General features: G+C 38.7%; 1 protein-coding gene across 1 annotated transcript in view; it reads left to right on the forward strand.

Moving 5' to 3' along the window:
• N6AMT1 (N-6 adenine-specific DNA methyltransferase 1) overlaps positions 1-24,329 on the forward strand; it is a 348,457-nt gene that overhangs the window by 222,930 nt on the left and 101,198 nt on the right. The gene's annotated exons all lie outside the window — the stretch shown is intronic.

Raw genomic sequence — 24,329 nt, forward strand, 5'->3', positions numbered from 1 at the left:
ACTGGAGGCAGATGACAAACCAGCTCCTTCCACTTGGTTCCTGTGAGAGTAAAAGGCTATCAGTGGGGCATCAGCAACATTCCTTCAGCTTGGCAGCAGCAATTCTTTCAGGATGTGACAACTGAATACAGGTTGTAGTGTACAGTTTACACATATGAGTGTGACCCTCTCCTGCCCACCCTCATTTCCCTTTCAGAGGTCTGCTCCAGCTTCGTGGGCCTCTTCCCTAAGCTTCTAAGTTTAATATTCCGGACTCTTTATTTTCTTCCCTCAGCTCTAGAGATGATAGTTGCTTCCCCTAGTTGCTACTTCTGTGATGCCTTAGATTCTCCCTTTTTCTCTAGTTAACAAAACATATACTTAGTTAACGACTATTTATGTTCCTTTCTTTCTGTTCAAATAGCTTCTTTCTGACTGCATCCTAACTAACAGAGAAAGAATGGGTTGATTCCACTTGTGCTGTTCAATATGGTAGCTTCTACTCACTTTGGTTGCTTAGATATAAATTTAGTTAATTAAACATAACTCAAATATAAAAACTGTTTATCAGTTACACTAATCACATTTCAAGCACTCAATAGCCACATGTGACTACTGGCTACTGTATTGGACAGTGGAGATACAGAACATTTCTGTCATCACATAAAGTTCCATCAGACAGTGCTGGGCCAGAGGAATGAGGAGTTCTCAAAGTGGAGGGGAATCATGAGTAAAACAACTTCGTTAGAACCAGGAAATGAAACAGAAGAGACTCAGGATGACCTTCCTCAAGAAAAGAGAATATATATATATATTTACATATATATGTTTGCATACATATATATGTTGTTGTCATTGTTGATGTTAAGACAAGGTCAGCAAACCCAACACTCTTAGTCATTAGCATAATCACAAAATTGAAAAGTATAGCTTCTCTGGTCACAGTGCAGTTAAAATCCCATATATTTAAAAATTAATGATACGATGATAAAATTATTCTGAAATATTGCATAAATAAAGTAGTTATAAATAAAGTTGTCCTTAGAGGAACATTTAGAGCCTTAACTAAATATTTCAGAAAAGAAATTTATGTGTCCATCTCAATAAGTTAGAAAAAGAACAGAAAGTGAAATACAAAGATGGTAGAAACTGAAGAAAATCAGAAAGATAACATTAATTAGACATCAAAGATAGAAGAAAAGACAAAGCCAATAATTAATTATTTTGAAGGATTAATAAAGTTGGTAAGCTCCTGGGAAGAAAGATGAGGAAAAAATAGAGAAGGCACACATAATGTCAGTAAATAACCATAGAACTGATAGAGATGAGAAAGATAAGACATTTTTAACAACCCAAGTCCAATAAACTTGGAAATTTAGAAGAAATGAACCTATTTCTAGAAAAAAATTTACCAAACTGGCCCTAAAAAGGTAGAGTATATAAATGGTTCTTTAAGTATTAAATAATTGGTTCATATTTAAATACTTTGTTCAAAGATAACTTCAGGCTCACATAGCTTCACTATTGAGTTCTGTTAAGACTTAATGGCAATCATTTACAAATTCTTTCAAAAAATAGTAATAGGGGAACAATTGGCCATCTCATTTTATGATGTTCTCCAAACCTTGATTTTAAAACTAGACAAAAGAAGAAAAATTACAGGACAATCTCACATGTTAACAATGGTCCAAAACTCCTAAACAAAATAATCCCTAACCAAATCTAACAATATATTACACCACGGTTTTATTATGTTCTAGGAATGCGAGATTAGTTTAAAATTTGATCATAAACCAATGTAGTGCATCACATTAAAAGAACAAAAACAAAAATATTATAAATATATAAAATAATTTGAGAAAATTTATGATTAAAAATTCTTAGTATAGATAGAAGTTTATATAGAAAAAATCCACAATCTGATAAACAATAGTTATCCCAAATCCACCAGCTAACATTTTATATAAAAGTAAAATAGTAAGAACTTTGCCTTTGAGATTAGGCACAAGTAAAGCTTGCCCAATTTACTGTTCAACATGTTAGTGGAAGTTTTTATTTCCAGAAGGCAGTGAAAAGAAGTAAAAGCTATAAAGATTAACAAAATTATAATTATTTATAGATGATATTAAGTTTTAGGTAGAAAAATCCAAAAATCAAATGATAAATTATGAGAATTGATTTTTAAGTTTAGCAAAGTCATTGTATTTCAGCTTAATCGGTTTTATTTTACACTCTGGAAAAAACAAACGAAAGAGTAAAAGTTAAGAATAATGCCATGAACAATAATATAAAATATTGAATACCAGGAATAAGTCTATTAAAAGTTGTGCAAGACCTCCATACAGGAAACTACAACCCATTATTAAGAAAAATTTAAAAAGGATCTAATAAATAGAAAGCTATAATCTCTTCAATATTTCAATTCTCCCCAAATTGATTAGGTTCAGTGCCATCCCAATCAAAATTCTATCACTTCTTTATGTGCTTGCACATATGTGTGGGTAACTATATTGTTAGGATAACTCTAAAATTTGTGCGAAAGGCAAGAGACCAAAGATAGCCCAGGCAATACGGAAGATGAATAACTAGGTGAGAGGACTTACCTTATCCGATATGGAGATATTTGGTTAGTGGATTGTGAAAAATAATGCCATCCTATGGGCTAAGCATGAGATGTCTCATTACCTATTTCTCTTTTGTTAGAAATATACCTCAAATCTTCAAGTCCAATCCATTTTAATTTTTCATTATATTGCAATGTTGAATCCAGGGTGTATGAATATGGAAGGGAATTCCATACTCAAATAGTTCTCTTTGGTTTCTACCTTTCCTCTTGAACAGAAAATGTAGCAATGAGCTTCTTCACTTCTTTTGGCACTTTTAAAATGCCTGGGATGAAAATAAAGGTGCTGAAAAATGAGAAATGGGCAAATGCTGCCAAAATGTTATCAAAATTCTGAATTAATAAAAATATTTTGATACAGATTGATGAACTTGATTGTCCGTTTGGAACAAAATGCTCTAACAGATTAATTAAAAGGTATCTTTTGAACTCTTTGAGAAAGCTGAAGCGCTTGCAGTGAGTTATTATTAAATCACATAGAACAAGGCTTTTCACATTTTCCAAATTTCTTTATTGAATAAAGCTTCTAGGCTGATTGATTAGGAAAATGTATATCAGAAACTGATTTATCAGACAGATACATTAGTCTGTTATGTTATACAGAGCATTATCTTTGTGGACAAAAAGAAAAATGTCAGCATGGTAATATACTCAGGAGAATTTATGAAGTTTTGAATGATAGTTTGTATCTAAGAAAAGCAATCAATATTTGTGACTCTCAGGAAGTAGCTGGTTACATGCAGCAAATGTTTGAGATTATACCTACTCAACACTGTTGGCGGGCTTGGGAAATAAAGAGGTAACATGGACTTTGGAACTTTAGCTAATATATTGGAGGGCAGAATCGAGATCAGACTCAGGTAAAATAAGTGACCAGGTTTAACAAGATGAAATGTAATAGCAGTTAACCTAAAGCGCCACAATGAATCTAAAGATCCACTGCACAAGTATGCAGCAGACAAGATGTGCCTTAACATTAATTTACACGAAAAGGACAAGAGGTTTTTGTGAGTCATAAGCTTGGGACAAGTCAATGATATAATACGCTTTCTTAAAGTCTAATTGAATCTTAGGCAAATAGCTCATATGAGATTGGTAAATATGTGACATTAAAATCATGCCAGTATAACATGGAAGCTGTGTTGGTTTCCATGTCATTTGTTTTTAGTCAAAAGGAGTCAGAATAGCAGGACTGGATTACAACCTTCTGCAGGCAGAACAAAGGTCTTCAACATGGCAGTTGCACAGGCAGAAGACCTTTCAGCTCTATTTTAGGGCAATTTAAAATGGGTACTTAGGCTTCAGCTTAACTTGAAGCTGGTTGTATTTATTCCTCTGCTACCTCATCAGGAGCCCCACTGAATCAGAACTCTATTCTGTGCATTTTCTCAGGGCCCTCAAGCCAACTTCCCCACTGTATTGGTTTCCGGCATTTTAAATATCCTTTGAAGTAGCCTGTAACCAAACTGAGCTACTGGAACTCCAGAGGCTCCAGTTATTCTTTTATTAGTACTCTAGTTACAAAGTTGTTTGGATTTTGGATAGTAGACCTTTAATGTTGTTTTTCTTTTAGGTCCTATTATTTTGATGTTACAGCCAAATGCTGTACAGAGATTAGTTGAGATCTGTCCCTACAACCTATGTTAGGCATGCACACTTGAGTTTTGGAGTCATAAACATAATTTTAAGCATCCCACAACTTCTAGGATTTTTGCACACATAGCAAGAAATGACTTGTCTTAATTTACAGAACTACCATTCAAGAAGTCCATGTCCCCATTTATTCAAAATTTCAGGTATTTTAAGAATTAATTTTATTCATCTGCATTTTTTCTTTTTGTCCTTTTCCTCTCAATATCCATGTTATATAGTTAGTAGCCCCAGGGTAAAGAGCTGTTTCAATCCAAGTCTATCTAGAAAGCTTGGCCCAAGATAACATTATTTATGGTTAAAAAAGATCATTGTTGTGCTAAGTTATTTTTCCTGGTTGGCAGTCTTAAAGGTTTGGGTTGCTGGCTACTTTTTGGGTATTATATCATAAGTATGGATGAGTTGAAGTACAGACATTTAAAAAACTCCAGTATGCTTTGTCCGAAAAAAGAATAATCTTCCAAGTTATGAAGAGATGCATCTTAAGTATTCTGACTTCCAGAGGCTTTTTTGTTTTGTCTTTTCTCTGCAGTTACAATTTTCATGGTGGTGTTGTAGTCTGCCAGTGTCAACCAATTTGTGTTTTCTGGTAGGATAATTGAGTTGAGATTTTTCTCCTTTGACGTGAAGTCAGAGTATTAAAGTTACAAACTCATGGGTTAGATCTTTGTAGAAGCGAAAGCTAATTCCTGTCTGAAGTCACTCTTGGCATAATTTAGGTAAATAGGACTGCTGTCCTTTTGGATAAACAGTAAATTTTCTATTATTTAGGAGCCGATCAGGTAACTTGTATATAATTCAGTTCTTTGACCTTTCTTTTTTTTAGGGTTTGCTGCTAACGCTTGACTGTTTAATCACTCTTTTGTATCTTTATACAGATCTGTTTACCTAAGCAGGATCAAGAAATTGGTCATTTAAATTAGGAAATTTCAGCTGATGTTTGTTTTAGGAAGTGTATGCAATAGAAAAACATACATAGTTGTGTATGAAAATAGTTTAATATAATGTTGAGAAAACATGAATGTAATATACTACATGACCAAAAATGATCAGCAAGAAATGTTACTCTATGCATGCCACTTAAAATAGATATTGATAAAGGCTAATACTTGTTGAGCACTTACTATGAAACAGAATTGTCACAAATATTATTGTAAGTGTTTACAGTGGTCTTAGAAGGTAGGGTTTTTTCATTTTTCTCTTGAAGAAATGAAGGATCAGAGAGTTATGTAATTTATCAAAGTTACACAATGGTCAAGTAAAAGAGCTAAGATTTGACCCTTGGTCTTTTTGACACTTAAGTCCTTGTACTATATTGCCTTTGGTTGATGGGCTTATCTTGCTTTGTATTTAGAAAGAATTAACAGTGGCATGTGGACTCTTTGCCTCCTTGTTGAGGCAGATGATTAGTATGTCTTTGGTTGTGTAAATGATAGGTTGCATTAGTTTAGGTGGAGGCCTGATGTTGTCATTGTCTTTATGTAGAAATTAAAGATGATTTTAGTAGTAAGATGGATGCTGAGTCAATGGGTTAACAAAGGTATTGCATGGATTGTGCTAGGTTGGTTGTTTTCAATGTGGCACCACCACCAAGAGCCCTGTCTAAGGCTGAGGACTATATTTCCCTATGTTCTTATTCCTAAGTGGTGCTGGGTTAGAATTCACCCACAAGAGGGACCTTGGTGGGATTTGGAAGGTGCAAATGAAGTGGAAGCTGTTATCCTGGGACTGTCCTGATTGTTAGGTGCAGCTGATTTTCAGACCTCTCCACAAACTGTTAGTGGTTCTGGTACTTTCTTGGACTTCCCCAGACCATGTTTTCTCTAGGTTGTGGCAAAGGACATGGTTTCTAGAATTTTCCACAAGATCCACTTCTTGGGTTGTGTCAGTTTCTTGAACTTTCCAGAGATAAATTGCTTTTCCCTCCTCGTTAAGAGATACCTTGGCCATCATCTTCTAAACCTTCATTGCTCCATCTTCTGTTTGTGTAGCCTGAATTTGTATATTTAATTCATTTTTCTCATAATGTTGATTTTGACTTTATTTTCCTGACAAAACTCAGGAAAAGTTTGGATATTTAAAGTGTGACTTTTCATACATTTAAGTAGATTCTAATCATGCACAAATTTTACATTTTGGTTTAGGGGTGAGGAGTAAGATAGGATATGTACAAATGAGAAAGTAGAACCTATCTCAAGTTTTAGAAGAATAAAAAGTTGGCAAAAGTCCTATTAATTGTGATTATTTCTTATATAAATGCAGGTATTTTATAGAGTGGAAATAGCGTTTAATTTTATTTCATTCCGGAAACAGTCATTGAGTATCCAGTATGTAAATACCTGAGCTGGGTGTTTTGGGAAGTATCAGAGAGCTAATACCGACTTGGAGCATACCATGAGTCAGATGCTCAGATCTTTAATTCACACCCCAATCCTATGAAGTAGATATTATTATCCTTATCTTACAGTCGGGAAATTCAAGCCTAGAGAGAATAAGAAACCTGGCAGAGGTCACACAGTGGTTTAAATACCTGGGCTACTATCCTGATTGGTCTGATTTCAAATTTCCAAGGTTCTACCCACCAGTCTGAGCTGCTTCCTGCCCTCAAAGAGTTTTTAATTCAATTGAGATGGATTTGGAAAAGAAAATATATTTCCTATTCTCCTTGATGAATTCAAATGGATTTTTAAAACTACTTAGAGTCAGATTTATTTTTTTCTTATTCATAGCAAATTTTTATGCAGTTAGACACTATCACAGTTACAAGCAATTGCCTCAGGCAGCTAACCACATCGTTTTCATTTGCTCATTTTTTGCCCTATACTAGTTTGTTCAAAACAAATTCAAAATAAAAAACTTATTGTATTCATTGAAATTAGTGAAAAATAGAATAGACAAATAGAGGAGGGGACTGGGGTGTTTTCCAACAGTAGAACATCTTGTCATAATATTTTAATAGAAAAGGAGAGGTATTTTAAAGGTATATTAGGCTCAAAATGTGCCTTGAGAGCACATGTAATTTTTCTATAATACTCATCTATTGGCCTCAAAATTTTTTGGTAAATATTTGCTTTCAAAGTGAATTAGTTTCCAGGCAAGTTCATTAAAGATGAATATTTAAGCAGCATGAAGTGAGTGGTGAGCGTAAAAGACAGCATTTTCAGCAAGTGCATGTCTTTTACATACCTGGTCAAAATAGATATTCAAGTAAGCAGATGGAAATTGGATTTTATATTCAGCATTTCGTACCCTTGGTGTAAGGAATTCTAGGCTGCCAAACTTCTGTTTTTAGGTATCTACAATAATCCTATTGCAGAAAACAACTAACTTAATGTATTAACCTAATGTGCAGAACCATTTTTCTAAAATCGGGCGCTTTATGGTAAAACTATGAATTCCAAGCAGATTTCATTGACTTGTTTCAGTAAGTCTGAACCTGTAGCCAGGTTTTTGTTTGGACAGCACTGAAAATGAGACGTTAAGAGAAATACATTAAAATGTGTGTTTTATTTTTTTCTTAACAGTAGAAACTTTGTTCTGGCAAGTTCCACTGGAGAGAACATCTGCTCAGAAACAATTCTTATTCTTTCTTTAACTTGGGGTGCTGGTGAAAAAATAGCCTCATGAATCTCTGACTTTTGTGCCTTTCTACCAGCAAAAATAACGATACTACTTGTCAGAGGTTATCCTTCGGTCTCCTTCCCTTCCAAAGTGAGTAACTAAGCAGAGAAAGAAAGAAAATGCTGGAGATAACCATGAAAGCTATTAGTGGACTTAAACATTTTTTAGAGTCTGTGCAGGTGGACAGTGTACTTAGTTGCACAAAACACTGTGCTGTTTTTGAAATTAATAAACTAGTGACCTGCAAGGATATGGCCCATGACCCATAACTTACTAAATGCTCTTTCATTGTACGAATCTGTTCTGATTGACCTTCAAGAAGACAGTGAGACCAGTGCAATGTTCTGTGACTCAAATCCACATGTTTTCTCAGAGTTTTATCAGCTCTTCCTCTTCATGGTTGCTGTACTTTCTGCTCATTTGAGAACTGTCACATCATTTTTGTTAGTGACTTTCAAATACCATTGGTCAACAATAATTCCAGTTGGTACACACAGTTTGCATGTAGGTTAGCGTTTGAAGTTGTTTTATTTCATTAGTCTTTTTGACTTAAAGCTAATGACTTCAAGAGATAAAAATAAGATAGTTTATGGTTTATAGTTTTTTCTTTTGCTCATCATAGAGCCAGATATATTTTTCATGATCATTTAGGCTTACATAATTTCCCAATAATATCTGATTTTGTTGCTAGTACATGCATTAGACCTAGTCCAGGTGACAGTTGAGATTTTAAAACTCTTTATAGTCCAATGAACTAAACACAAATCAGTGCTTGTATCAAGGGTCCAAGATTTCTATGGAAGCAGGAATGCTTTCATTTATTTATTCTTGTGGGCAGCTGAGACAGTAGACAAACAAGAAACTTGTAAGATGTTAAGAAATGTTGCACAGAAGTGATACTTAGTTGACCGAGAAGCAATTTTAGTATGGGTGATTTATATTTTATACTCTCTTTATACTCACACCTACTTTCAATTACATGCAAATTAAGGGGAGGGTTAATGCAAATTGAGGGGTGGGTTATTTAGAACTTTCTAGGAAAGGAACAGTAACTTTTGGGTCAATGCCACAGAAAGGGTCAGTAACTTCCAGGTAATTGCCTGGCGTTTGTAAACCGTCCTGGCACTGGTGGGAGCGTGTTATGTTAATGAGCAATGAGGATAGTTAGGGATCACTTTCTTGGCCATCTCCTGGTTTCTGCTGATTTTTTCACTTCATCCCTTCAAGACTGGGAAATAAACGCTATGGTCTCTTGTATCGGTATAATCTGGTTTATGTTTTAAGAAGGCTATTCTGGCTTCTATGGGAAGTATATATTTTAGAAGCCACAGCAGGGAAACCAGCTGGAAGAGCATTCAGGTGAGAGAATAATTGTGGTGATACTAGAGGAATGTGGCAAAATGGAGGGATATGGGGTGCTATGAATGTTGGATCTCCTTGATTGGGAGATTAAAAATATACAGTCAGTACCATAAGGGCATGGAATATCTTGAAGGACTGTCGTATGTGATCTGTATCTTGGGCCCTAGAAGTTTTAGTCATAACTTGGCTAGATTATATTTGGTACATAATTTGGCATTAGTGTGCCTGAATGATCACAAATATATTAGAAGTACACCAGTCGAAATTGCGAGGAAAAGATAAAGTGAATATATAATGCTATTTTTAAGAGTTTAGGTAAATTATTCTGTCACTTGAGATTCTTTCGGCTGTCAATAGCAGAAAACCTCAACTCAAATGAAAATAAACAATAATGTTTTTTATTTTCTTTTATTTCTAGTAGTCTCAAGGGTAAAGTGGGTTTCAGGTGGAATGAACAACAGCTTAATGGAGTCCTCAAGAATTTAGTTTATTTCTATATCTCTGCTTTGCCATTTTTAATTCTAAAATGTGTTCCCCTCATAGAAGCAAGATGACTGTCTGTGACAGCTGGGACTTCATGCTTCTTTGTTCATGTCCAGCAGGAAAGAAAGATAGAAAAGAAGGAAGGGAGGGAGGGAGGGAGGGAGGGAGGGAGGAAGGAAGAGAGAAAAAAAGGAAAAAAGAAAGAAAAGGAAGAAACTATAAGCCCTTCTTTCCAATCTGATTGGGTCAACTTAGGTCATAGGTTCATCCTGGTGTTGGTTTCCTGGGCAATGACATGCCCAAGATTGGCTTAGCTAATCAGGATTTCCCCAGTGAAGAGGGGAAAGTGAATGCCTAAATAAAATCAACACTCTGAAAGGAAGGAGGGAAGAAATACTGTTGGGTAGGTGATCAACAGTATCATAAATATTACCTAACTTTTCTTATGTTTTAATAAAGTCAGCAACCACTGTTTGCATTTTAAGATCTTAGGGGACTAAAAATACGGTGTGAATAATTCTGAAAATAAAAGCTTTACCTCTATAGGAAAAAATGTAATGAAGCAACTTCAGAAACGCAGCTATTCAAATCAAATCCAAAGATCTTAAATCACAGAAATGTGGTGATTTAATTTGCTATTCCATGCTTAGAGAAAATTTATAAGACAGGTATAATGTGGTATGTTGTGGACTGTTGGAATTTGAACAAGTTGTCTTACTTGATTTTCACATTTTGATATGTTTTTTCTTCCCATCCCCACCTACTTCTTTTATTTAAATTTCTATTAAGCTTTTCTCTTTTGCAAAATAATGGCATGTTAATAACATGGCAGACTTTATTTTCTATTTCTCTATAATGACATTAACAGAGATTCTCTGAGGTGGTTGATATAGAGAGATTCCAAGGAAAACAAAGTGTTTTGAAAGAGGATGGTCTGACCTTCATGACAATGCTCTATGCAAGATATTATATGAATTTGGTAATTATGCAGAGGAGACAAAAATGAAATCATTCTTGTGATAGGTATTAATTTTGATTGAACTCAAATTGCAACTTATAATTAAAAATCCATAAACAATGGTCTATTCAAGTGACAATGTTTAGAAGCTAAATAACACTACTTTATTCTGTTTTATTTGTATTCTGTTCCAAGTACCTTCTTTTTGATAAACTACCATCACATTTATTTCCATAAAAGCCTTGATTCAGTTCAACAATAAGTAGAATATTTTTTATAGTTTTTCTTCTAAATCACACTTCTGGTAGATTCTTCTTATGGCTAAGTTCAAAAGTACAGTGATTTATTAAATTGCTACATTCTTTATCCATAATTTGCATGGAGTCTGGGGGGAAAAGGAATACTTCTCACTGTGAAATAGGTCTTTATTATGTTTTAAAGTGACTGGTATTTGACAGCTGGCAAAGATTTTATTGGAGCAGAAAACTATGTGCTTTGACTAGCACAATTTATACTTATTTTCAGAATAGCAATGTAGCCCTATCTTCCTGAATAAGATTTACTTGGTCCACAGAAATAATAATTACACAACTCCAACTACAGTCTCCTCTCCTCTTGACAATATTTTTGACATTCTTGACTCATTGCTTCTTCCCTCATTCAATCATGTCCCATATAATACTCTCTTCTAATTTCCCCCCTACCACTCTGTACTCATCTTCAGCATCCTTTGATGGTTCTTTTTTGTCCTCTCACCATTTAAATGAAATCATCCCCTAAAGTTCTCTTCTGCATATCTTTCATAGCATCTTGTCTGTTTCTTCAAGCCCCTTTCATCTTCTGAGTTAACATCATTCTCCCCCATGGATTCAACTCCCCTCTATATGCCGAGGACTTCCGAATCTACATCTTTACCTCGTCCTTCTCAAGACTAGACTTCAACTCTGAATAGTTGGCTAGACACCCCTCTCTAATATCCCAAGATGTCTAACCTCCAGGTACCACCTCACTTGAACTCATCTCACACAATTGCTCCCCCAGATGTTGGCTATAGGTACTTCCATTTCCCCATTGCCAAATTTGGAAACTATAAAGTTTTCTGACTCCTTCCCTATCCCAACTCCTGTATCTAATTGGTCACTTCACACATTATGCTTCCACCTCTGACTGTCTCTTAATTCTCTCTATTCCTTTCTATGACCAATACCACTATGCTGATTCTGCCTCCAATATTAAGTGGACCATGGCTTTTTTTCTTTTTTTTTGAGATGGAGTCTCGCCCTGTCGCCCAGGCTGGAGTGCAATGGCATGATCTCGGCTCACTGCAACCCCGTCTCCCTGGTTCAAACGATTCTCCTGCCTCAGCCTCCTGAGTAGCTGCCATTACAGGCACCTGCCACCACGCCCAGCTAATTTTTGTATTTTTAGTAGAAATGGGGTTTCACTATGTTGGCCAGGATGGTCTCAAACTCCTGACCTTGTGTTCCCCCCGGGCCTCCCAAAGTACTAGGATTACAGGCGTTAGCCACCGCGCCCAGCCGGCAGTGTTTTTTATCTGAACTCCCTGCCTCTTTACACTTCAATCCATTTCCTGCATTCATCCATTTCAACATTTCTTTTGATTTCCTGTCGTCTGAAGAATAAAATCTAGAATTTCAAATGTTCTTTACAGTCTCCCAGCCTTGGTTTCCGACCTCATTCCCATGCATATATTTGAATTACTTGTTTCCAAACATGCCATGTAGTTTCATACTTCTAAAATTTCGTTATTAAAAAAAAGTACAAATTTTATTATTATTTTATTATTTTGTTTTTCCTCAAGCTGTTTCCTCCGCCTTGATTTCCTTCTCCACTTCCTTCAAATTCTTATTGCCTCTGAACCTTAGTATTTGTTGTTCCCTTGGCCTCTGGAATGATATTTCCTTAGTGCTTAGCATAGCAAGCTCCTTCTCGTTGTAGATTCCAAATGAAATGTTACTGCCTTTGCGAAGCTTTCCTGATCATCTGTTCCAAAGGAGACCCTCTCCCAGCAGTTATCCCATATCCCAGCATAACATTTATTTACTTCCAATTACTCATAACTCTCAGAAATTCTCCTGTTCATGTAGTTGTTTATTTCTGCCTCCCGAACTAGAATATACTCTACCTGTGGGAAAGGACTTTGTCTTATTTGTTACTTCTTTCTAGTTCCTAAAACAGTGTCTGTCACAATGTAGATGCTCAGTAAATATTGTTGAATGAATAAACAAGCAAAGGTTTGTTCACTGAGGTGATATGTTTGATTCTTTGGTGTACCCTATACTTATTGCTTGATCAGGTCAGACAAGAGCCCCCTTTCCACCCTCATTCTTTCCTTCTAGATGGGTTTAGTTTTTGTGAACATTCTATTCTACTCATGAGCTTCCTCTTTTAATTTAGTTAAGTGATGTGACTTTAAGGGGAGAGGGGAAAAGCAAGGAAATATTGATACTGCCTTGGAGACAGAACCAGATTCAATCTGTCTGGTTAGTGCTCAGCTCTCCTGCTGTACTGTGGCGTAGAGAAGAAAACACAGTATGTATGGGAAATCCCTGAATTCAGAAACAAGAGACCTGAGTATTACTTCTTGCTCTGCCACTGACATACTTCTTTGTGGTGAGTAGGTTCTTTATTGTCTTTGGATCTCAGAATCACAACATAGAAGATCAAGGTTGAACTAAATGATCTCAAAAGTCTCTTCTACTACTAGAGTTCTGGGCTTCTTTGACTCATCAACCTAATTTAATTATTCATTTAACAAACCTCCCCTGAATACCTTCCTGGTGAGAGGTACCAAGTTAAGTGCTAGAGATGCAATCAGTAATGGGCAAAGCAGACTTGGTCCCCGTCCTCAGGGATCTTACAGACTAGTGACAAGGATGGACATTTATAAATGATTACACAGCTCTATTGCCAGGATAAAAATAGGTATTTCTATTGAACCAAAACACCCCATACTTAACCTACTTTTTGCCAAAGAACCACTTCTGGTGCAACTGTTAGGTTTTACTCTCAGAATTTTTCCAGTGGAAGGTGAGTCAAATGCTTTATTTCAAAAAAGTATTTACATACAGAAAGTTAGCAGGAGCAATCTGAGCATCTTAGTAATGTCCAAACATGGAATAGATTATTTTTAAGCTGCTGTCTTAATTTTTCAAGTTCCTAACATTTTCCAGGGACTTCTGAATGGGAAAGAGGTACGGAAAGAGGCAAAGGTATAAAACACCATTAAGAAATCTCAGCCTCTGCTGATAAATTCAGTTCTGACTAGTGATTTGCATTATAATCTGGTAATTACACTCTCAAGTCTCATGTGGAGTAAATATTCAGTCACATTCAAGAATCACTAGCCCCCATAATGGTCTTCAGCTCAGCTTCAAGGAACATGGTAGAGAAGAAGGGAAGGTTTGATCTTTCCCTCTCAGTCACTCTCTCTTGTTCTTGCCGTAATGCCTGTGCATGCTCTGAGCAATACTCAGTGCATCCCAAGCCTGGGTGGAAAGGAGAGGTGGAGGAGGGCCTTTTGTGTTGGTCTTTGCTGTCAGAATGGGGTATGTGTGTGTGTGGTTGTGGTGTCCATTCACTTCATGTAAGAGGTCTGCAGAGTGGCCTTCTGCAGCCCTCAACCCTCGCCCCTGGGAAATTCTTACAGGCAATGCATGGTTCCAGCCTTTGTTCCCTCTGCTATAATTCCAAGGCACAATGAACCACAGGGAGGTGATGTTGGGTGGAAGTTTTGGCTGGCCCCTCAGAACTCCCCCAGTGTCACTTCCTTTTTCTTTTTTTTCTTTCTTTCTTTTTTTTTTTTGAGACGGAGTTTCGCTCTTATTGCCCAGGCTGGAGTTCAGTGACGCGATCTCGGCTCATTGCAACCTCTGCCTTCCAGTTTCAAGTGATTCTCCTGCCTCAGCCTCCTGATAGCTAGGACTACAGGCATGTGCCACCACGCCCAGCTAATATATATATATTTTTTAGTAGAGACAGGGTTTCACCATGTTGGCCAGGATGGTTTTGATTTCTTGACCTCGTGATCTGCCCACCTTGGCCTCCCAAAGTGCTGGGATTACAGGAGTGAGCCACCACACCTGGCCCCCATTGCTACTTTCTATACCACCTTTTGGATTTGTATTAGCCCATCCTCAGAATCTTGAGTGCCTTTTGCATTTTCTTCCAAGTTCCCTTGGTGGAAAAACTAAAACAATCTCTGTACCATATTTCAGAGCCACATTCTGTAGAAAATCATATTTTCAAAAGATTGTAGCCACAATATCTCTCACCCTTAATGTTCTTTTCCAATATGACTTTACCACACCCCCTATTGAGAACAGGAGCCTGTTTCTTCTTCTCTTGGATTTGGATTGGCCCAGGCAACATGCTTAACCAACAGAATGAATCAGAAGGGATGTTCTGGGACTTATGAAACTAGTCCACGAGAGGACTTGTTCTTGGATCAGTCCTTTTCAGACTTGCCATGCCCCAACCAGTGCTGTAGGAAGCCCAAGCCAAATGGAGAGGCCACATACATGTGCTGTGCTTGACTACCCCAGCTGAGCTCCAGGCTGACATTCAGCATCAATTCCTAGTCATATGAGCGTGCCATTTTACATGCCTGGCCCAGGAACCTTCAGTGATCTCCAAATCCAGCTGCCACCTGACTGATACTACATGAAAAATACCAGATAAGGCCATCCGACTGAACACCGTCAATTGATAGAACCATGGAGATAACATTGTTATTTTGAGCCACTTTGTTTGGGGGTGGTTTGTTACATAGCAACAGATAACTGAAATATCCTCAAACTTTATGAGAGAGTCTCTTGGGTCAAGTCTTTGAAGAAGGAAGGACAAGTTCAATATTCTTCTTCCCTTCACTCTCAGGGAAATGTTAAGAGAGAGGCAGTTGTCCCCTCATATCCTCTTCTCCCTCTCTCTAATCTTCTATGTATGAAGCAGGGATAGGGCATGGTGTCCTTCAGGATATGCTTAAGTGAATCACCCAGCTCACTATTTATGGGTTACCTATCAGGACATCAGGCTTTCCCTGAGATGACAGGTTGATGCAGGAGGAAGGAGCACCTCCCTCTTTCTCTTCGTAGTCATCCATATGCTGCTCATATTGTAATGATAACATACAGACATCAAACCTCCGCAAACATGTGCCAGATGTTCTCTCTCAAGATACAGATAGTTCATCAAGTGACCCTCACAACCTTCTTTTGATACCTAATTAACCTTTTCTTTCATGATTCTCAGCTTTAATATGAATTAAAATCACCTGGGGAATCTGTTTAAAAATTCCGAATCCCAGCTCTATCCTTAAGAGAATGTGAATTTATAGGTTAGTGGGTGTCTTGGTCCTTTTGGGCCATGATAATAAACAGGGGTGGCTTATATAAAAGAGAAACTTATTGCTCACAGTTCTGAAGGCTGGAAAGTCTAAGAGCAAGAAACTGGCAGATTTGGTGTCTAGTGAGGGCCTGCTTCCTAATTCAGAGATAGCACTTTTTACTTGTGTCCTCACATGATGAAAGGGGCAAACATGCTCCCTTAGATCTCTTTTATGAAGGCATTAATCTCATTTACAAGGGTTCTGACTTCATGACCTGATCACCTCCCAAACTCCCCACCTCCAAATATCATTGCATTGGTGATAAAGTTTCCACATAAGAATTTTGGGGGATGCAACATTCAGACCATAACAGTGAGGCTCAGGAATCTGTTTTGTTAAAAAAAACAGCTAAGTTGACGGTATGCGGAAATTTAGGGGACCATGATGTGAGAAAATCTTTCTGACTCTTTTTTCTTTGAGGTTTTTGTCAATTTTTCTTAATCCTTCAACACCTTTATAGGTCTGTGAAACTTTTGAATTATTCTTACCTCGTGTTTGGCAGTCTGTAACTGAACAGGATCTTGGACAAAAGCTGACAGTGAGATAAATGGAATAATTTCAAATCTGTTTAGAGTAGAAGGCACTTATTAGAAACCAGAGGCTAAGATAGACTAAATTCACAGAATATTAAGAGAAGTCTTATCTGAGACCCTCCCTAAATGAATTTCCTGGTGTAAGCTCGGGGATGTGTGCAGTTAGTAAAAGGGCAGTGCAGCATGGAGTATTAAACAGTCTGGCAGGAAAATGTGCCCTAGTGTGTCTCTGGAACTCCCAAAGGGAGGACAAGTAGATTACCTGTCTGGCCTCAAAGACTCACTTCATAGTCTTTGAGATGAGGAGAAGGAGGTAACTCTGTAGCTTCCCTGATGAGGACACTCCTACCCCAAGGGCATGCACATTCAGTTCCATTGCTATAACTCGCCAAAAAACCTTCGGATCTGTGGCCAAGTCTCCAGGCCCCAAAGCACTGGCCTCAATCTAGAGAGGTTCTTAAGCTCAAATGCCAATCTCTCATCAGATTAGCAAAAGTATGGAGTGAGGCAGTATTTGTACATTTCTGAGAAACAAAAAATTAGATTTCCAGTATTTTACATTGCCTGGTCATCAAAACCACCAGAACAAATTAGCCAATTTTTTATGAAATAGTTATTAGAATGAGAAATTGATCTACTAAATATTTTCAGGATTTAAATTTCGCAAAAAGAATTAAGACTCTATGAGTTGTTTAGGCCATTGGAAAGTATTCAGAATTTAATACTTTGTTTTGTTATTTCCTCAGTTATTACCTCATTTAATCCAAGAGAGTGAAGAAATGTAAGCAGGGAGAAAGAGCTATGATGTTCTGTGGCTGGAACTTGAGATAGGTTAGTTGCTTACCAGACTAATTTCCATTAATTTCTAGGCACACATTTTCCATATTTCTTTGCAGTGGCCAATAAGTGGTGGTGGTAGGATGGTGGGTGATATGGTTTTGCTGTGTCCCCACCCAAAATCTCGTCTTGAATTGTGATCCCTATAATCGTCATATGTCAAGGGAGGGAACGGGTGGAGGTGACTGAATCATGGGGGCAGTTTCCCCCATGTTGCTCTTGTGATAGTGGGTGAGTTCTCATGAGATCTGATGTTTTTATGTTTGACAAGTTTCTCCTTTGGTCATTCTTCTTCCTGCCACCTTGTGACGAAGGTGCCTTGCTTCCCCTTCACCTTCCACCATGATTGTAAGTTTCCTGAGGCCTCCCCAGCCATGTGGAACTGTGAGTCAATTAAACCTCTTTCCTTTATAAATTACCCAGTCTTGGGTATTTCCTTATAGTAATGTGAGAACAGATCAGTACAGTGGTGTTTGATGTGCCTGAATTCATGTCAATGGAATTTGGAGGTAAGTGTTACACACAACTTCAAGTCTTGGCCCATGGAACCTTCTCATATGCAGTTCTTCATGATCCTATCATTGCCTTAATGTAGAAGAAGATGAAGCCTTAGAACATGCTTCTATCACAAGATGGCAGGAAACTGCATCCCTGAATGACTATGTGGAGTAGAGCTTCCTGCTATCTCATTTAATTATTACATGAGCTAGTGTCTTAGTTTATTCAGGCTACTAAAACAAATTATCATAGACTGGGTAGCTTATAAACAGCAGACATTCATTTCTCACAGTTTTGGAGGCTGGGAAGTCCAAGGTCAAGGCCTGCAGGATAGTTGTCTGGTAAGGACCTGCTTACTGGTTACTCTGTTGCCCAGGCTGCAGTGCAGTGCTGCAATCCTGGCTCACTGTGGCCTTGAACTCCTAGGCTCAAGCGATCTTCTCACCTAAGTCTCCCAGTAGCTGGGACAACAGGTGTGCATGACCTTGCCTGGATAATTTTTAATTTTTTTCTGTAGAGAAGGGGTCTTGCTGTGTTGCCCAGGCTGATTTTGGACTCCTTGCCTCAAACAATCCTCCCCCCTCAGCCTCTTGATGTGCAGTTACAGGCATGATCCACTGTGCCCAGTCAACATTAATCTTTTCTCTGTGTTCTCATATGTCTGAAGGGCTGAGGAGTCTCCCTTGGGCCTCTTTTATAAGGGTACTCATCCCATTTGTGAGGGGTATACCCCCATGACTTAATCGCTTTCTGAAGTCCCAACCTCCTGCCACCATCACCTTAAAGGTGAAGATTTCTGCATATGAATTTTGAAGGTACACAGACATTCAGACCATAGTACAGAGCAAGTGCAATAAGTGGTTGCTGGCACCTTCAGTGTAGCAAAGCAGTAGGAACTGGTGGGGACTGTGGAGAACACATGCCTGTCCGAAGAGGGCAGCAGCTACCCAGCCATCCTTAGACTGTGGGGTATGTGACCACTGCCCAAAGGCCCAGGCTTCTAGTACTATTGATACAGAAGGGCTGGGCTCCCAGCTAAACCCCACCCTTAACCTGGAACTGCGACCCTAAATGAAAACAGCTGACCTTGTTTTTCCACCCAAATGTTGCCTTTTGGCCTGCCTTGCCCCCATGCTGTGCCTATAGACATTAGCTGGCAGAGTAACACAAGTGGCTGAACATCAGGGATGCTTGTTATTCACACAGTTTGTATCGAGCAGCTGAGCAGTGAGCAGAGAAGTAACTGAGTGTCGGAGACTACAGCTGGAGTCTAACTTTGGATGGTGCAGCTTCAGAGAGGGGCCTGGCCAGAGATGGCTGGGCTTCAGGGAAAGATCACCTTCCCAGCCCTTTCTGCTGAAAGCCACCCTCCGCTCAATAAAGTCTTCCGTATTCATCACCTTTCAAACAGTTCATGTGACCTGATTCTTCTTGGACGCCCGACAAGAACCCGGGTGCTGAGAGGGCAGGGGCTGCCACCCTGACCCTCCACTGAGCTGGTTGACACTTGGCCATCCCCAGAGGACAGAGCTGAAAGAGGACTGGTAGTAACACTTGGACACTGCTGCTGGGCCTGCATAGAGCCTGCTCCCACCGGAGAAGAGTGACTGGATGCTTCAGCATTTGTTCACTCTGGTTCCCACACTCACTCACTTGCACGCTCCCTCCCATGAGGAGTGGCCAGTGGCAGGCTGACTGAAATGAGTCCTTCCGGTTCCTGCCTGTGAAGGGGGTCAAGGGAACTATCCCACCTCAAGATCACCTTTGGGGTTAGGATTTCAGCTTATCAATTTTGGGGGAACACATGCATTCAGCCCAGAGCAGTAAGAAATAAACTCTTAATGTGAAATTTTGGGGTCGTTTCAACATTTAATGGACTATTAATATTCAGTCAGCTCCTGAAGGCGCCTATTTACTAATATGTCAGGGGTTCTCACTTTTTCAACATCAAATTTCTTTTGAGCCCCAACGCGATGGCCTGAGTCTCACACGTATTCATTCACCTCTGGAATTCAGAATCTGTACATTTGGCTGACTGATGTGGCAGATACACCAGAGGCCTATTTGCAGTAGACATCGTTGAATCTTGTGGGAGAGAATTTATCCTCAGGGACAGAGATCCAGGAAGATAAGCTTGGCCTGACAGCCAAGCAGTGGTTGTGTGAGGGAAGTGGCTGCTCTGAATATGGCTTTCTGTTTGTTTTTGGATCCATCCCTGGCCCAGTTGTAGCTGAGAGAAAAAGAGGCTTGATAATAAAAACTGAAGAAATTGTGTAATTTGTATCTCTGTGCTTCACTTGTGTGTGCAAAAACCACTATATTTTTCTAAGTGAAATAAATCTCAGTTCTTGTTCGTTAGGGTTTGTAGAATATTTAAACTTAGTTATGTTTTGGTGGGTGTCCAGTCTTTACAACAACCAAGGAACTTTTCCAACCCAGAAAATTGGGGGAAAAAAAGTCCTTTGGCCTTCCATCCATCGTTGACTCTTTTGAGATGCTCATTGTTTAGGGTTGTCTGTTCCAGTAGGAAATGGGTAGCTCTGGGCTCACAATAAGAAGGCTTCCAGGTGGTCAGGCCTCAAACCATTATAAAGCCCATTTCTTAGAGGTTCTGCTGCCCTTGTGTGTGGGTAGGAGGGGGGCACACTGCAAGTTCATTGTCGCCACTGCCTTCTTTTAACTCAGAGAAGCCACCCTAGCTATTGGGGCACTTCTCTTCAGTTCAAAACATCACCTTCCATTACTCTTCCTGACTTCTTCTACCTTTATGGATCTGAAATATGAAAACTCTACTTTCCCCTGGAGTGGTAGTTGAAGGAGAGTTTAGACTTTTAAAAACACAAATGCTGGTACCTTCTGACTGTGGTGAAAGCGAGGAAACGAGGATTTTTGTTATTCCTTTGTGAGTTTACGGCAGTAAAAGAAAAACGACAGATGAAAAAGGCACGAGAAAAAGAATAGAAAGAAAAAGACAATAACAAAGAAACACTAGTCAGTTTTTCTTAACAGTAAATTTTTACAACAATTTTTACTGAAATGCCCCATATGCGCAGCAGGGTAGAATATTCCTTTAATTTCCTCCTAAGAGTGTCAAAGGGTATCTTTGCCTAACACCATACGTACTTGGCACTGTGATTGTTCTTCATAGCAGCCATGATCTCCTGCAGGGCAGACCAGAATTAGGCAGAAGGTGAAATGTTAATTAGAAGTGGATGCACCTAGAACAAAAGGCAGGATGTTGGAGGATGGCAGATCACATAAACCTGAAGGCAGCTGGGCAGATGAGAAAGAAACATTGGATCAATCAGCCACATCCTAGCAGATTGGATTTGTTTTGAAGCCTAGATTAGACATCCATTAGGGACTCCAAGAAGTAGTCAGTGGTAGTAGCAGTTGTCAAAGGAAACTTTCCAGGTAGCTAGATTTCTGCAGAAGCAGGGATTTCAGAGATACCTTAATTTGATTTAGGGTGAGAATGTTTCTACTGGTTTGTGGTTGCCCTTGATTCCGCAGTAGTACCATTCTGATTGTTTCTAGGATCTGCATGTTGATTCAACTCTTCCCCAAACTCAATGAATTATTGTGTAAACAGCTTCCTTGCTGGATACCAAAACAATTTAGAAATATTCCTGTCCATCCTATGCCCTCACACAAGAGCTCCAAGCACTTTTGAAGGACTCTTAGATGGTGACCCCTCTTCCTGAGCCATCATGAGCCCAAAGATCTTGACTCTCCATTGTGTCTCCATCTCCCCAGAGCACTGGTCATCATGGGAGATTGGTAGAGAGTGCTTCCTGCTTGCATCTGCTACTCTTCATTTTCTAATTCCACACTGTGTGGAAATCTCAGAATGACAGCTTAATATCTTCCCTCCCCACTCCCTGGTTTGCATTCTTCTATCTATGTGTAGATTCATTTAAAAATTGTTATTTTCCATGTGCCAGAGACTGTGGGTTTCCTCTGGACTTTGTTTTCTCTTCTAAATTGGAGTGAATGTTCCCTAGGCCTCTTTGCTAATAGGACCTTGTCTCCAGGATTACAACTCAGCCTTTCTTTCTCTCCCTCCAACCTCCTCTGCCCCCTCAGATCCCTGCTGGTTTCCTAATACCTTCTCTTGGTTCAGTCTGGCTTTGCTCCTAGCATGCCTTTGTACTGGATGATTGGCTCATTACTGGCGCAAGTTTTGACAGATTTTTAACAACTAGAATCTGAAGCCCAAGAAATAATGTGTAAACCAGATTTTCTTAATCAGGGTTCCTCGTCTGAACCACAGAATATTGAACATGATTTGAATAACTATTTTTTAAATTCTCTTAGCAATGGAATGTGGAAAAGACATTAAAAGAATGTATTAGTCATACAGATGATACTCAGATAAATTAATGTAGTACTAATATTTATGAGGCTTTTTGGTTATAAAACCCACCTTATTTAGGTCCCACCTGCTCCATGAAGACTTCTCTGATTCTTCTGGAGTTTCCTTCTCTGTTCTGTGTCACTTTCTATCTTTACTATATATTTTATCATTTGATCAGTTACTATTTTCTATTATTACCTGATTTACTGTGTACCTTGTTTCCTGAAGTATTAGCTCCTTGAAGGTAGGGTCATTAGTTGGCACTAGGCCTGGGAGTGTTAAATTAATATGTGCTCAATAAAATTGATCCACATTCTTCTCTACTTTCTTGATGCACACTTGGTATTTGCATAAGGATTGGCCATTGGTATGTTGTTAATTCAATAAACACATAAGGCACACAAATATTTAGTTTCTATCTTTCTTTTGGTCAAACTAGAGATTTCTTCTTCCTCATCTTGATCCAATCAATCATAAAATTCTGCCATTGTATCCATGCAGGTTTCTTAACTTGGTTTCCTTTTCTCCATTGCTATCACTTCTTTAGGTTAGGCCCATTATCTCATTTTTAGGCTGCAGAACACAGTATCTCCTAACTGGATTTCTTGTCTTTGGTTGTACTTCTCTGTAGCAGTTTGGTAAAACTTGTAGTTTCTCCCATGAAAGCGAGCCATTCCTTTCCACTACTCCTCTCTTGAATCTAGGCTGGCCTTGTGACTGGCTTTAAGAATTGGAATGCGGTGGTGATGACATTGTCCACATTGTGAGCTTGGCCTCAAATAGCCTGGCAGATTTCACTCTTGCTTGTCCTAGAATCCTTAGACCATGTGAGTGAGCTCAAGCTAGCGTGCTGGTGCATATGAGGCCATGTGGAGGAAAACCAAGGAGCTCCGGCTGACAGCCTCCTCCCACCACATACGTGAGGCCAGCCTGGATCATCTAGCTGCCAGCCAATTTGTCAGCTGACTCCAGACACAGAAGACGGCCAGGTAGAATGAGCTGAGCTGATCTGCTCAGAAGAACTGCCCTCATGATCAAGAGCTAACTATTCATTCTTTTAAACCTCTAGGTTTTGAGGCAGTTTCTTTTGTAGCACAAACCAACTCATACGCCACTAAAAACAAAATCAGACATGTCCTCTCCTTTACTTAAAACCCCAGAATGCTTTCCCCCATGTGCCGTAAATAAGACCCTCAAGATCAGGATCTTGCTGGCCTCTCAAGACTTAGCTTTCATTAATCTCTACCTCATGGTTTTCCCTCTGGTAATGTGGAAACATTTAATTCACCCGTGCACCATGCTACTCCTTCCAGTCCCTTTGCTCTTCCTATACCTCCTTTCACATAGTGACCCTCTACATAATTCTTCAAATTGCAGACCAGATCCCACCTCCTCCAGGAAGCCTGATGGGTTAGATGCCTTTCCCTATGCTTTTGTGATATTCCATTCATATTCCTACCACTACAGTTAAGGATTTTCTTTTAAAATATTTGTGTTAATACCCCCTAAGTAGATGGTGAGCTTCTTAAGGGCAAGATTTGTATCTTGTTTTCATTGTGTTCCCTCTGCCTAGCAGGGTGAATGACTATTAAATAAATACATACCCCAAGTTTCAGGAATGTAAAAGTGTGGAAGAAAATGGTACCCATAGTTTGTGGCTACTTTGTACCTTCTAAAGGTCAAATAACCACCCATGATTTTAATCTATTTATTTTCATGTCGATAAATTCTATTTTTCTCCTTTCCAACTAGTTGCTTTCTGATTGATATATACTTGTGGATTCAAATCAAATTAGAAGCAAGAACACAGAGAATTTTTTTTTTCTCACTCACAGCAGTTGTAAACTGTCATGCTTATATTAAAATGCTTCAAAATGTAAAACTGAAAACTGGTCTTACTTTTTCATAATTCTGAACTCAGAATTGATGAATTCATCTAGCCTGGCTTCCTAGAGAAACCCTACAATTAATTTCAAAGTAAACTCCTACCCACCCATAGAAACCCACCTAGCAGGAAGGCT

The sequence above is a fragment of the Macaca thibetana genome, chromosome 3, assembly GCF_024542745.1.
Source record: "Macaca thibetana thibetana isolate TM-01 chromosome 3, ASM2454274v1, whole genome shotgun sequence".
In the NCBI taxonomy this organism is placed as follows: Eukaryota; Metazoa; Chordata; class Mammalia; order Primates; family Cercopithecidae; genus Macaca; species Macaca thibetana.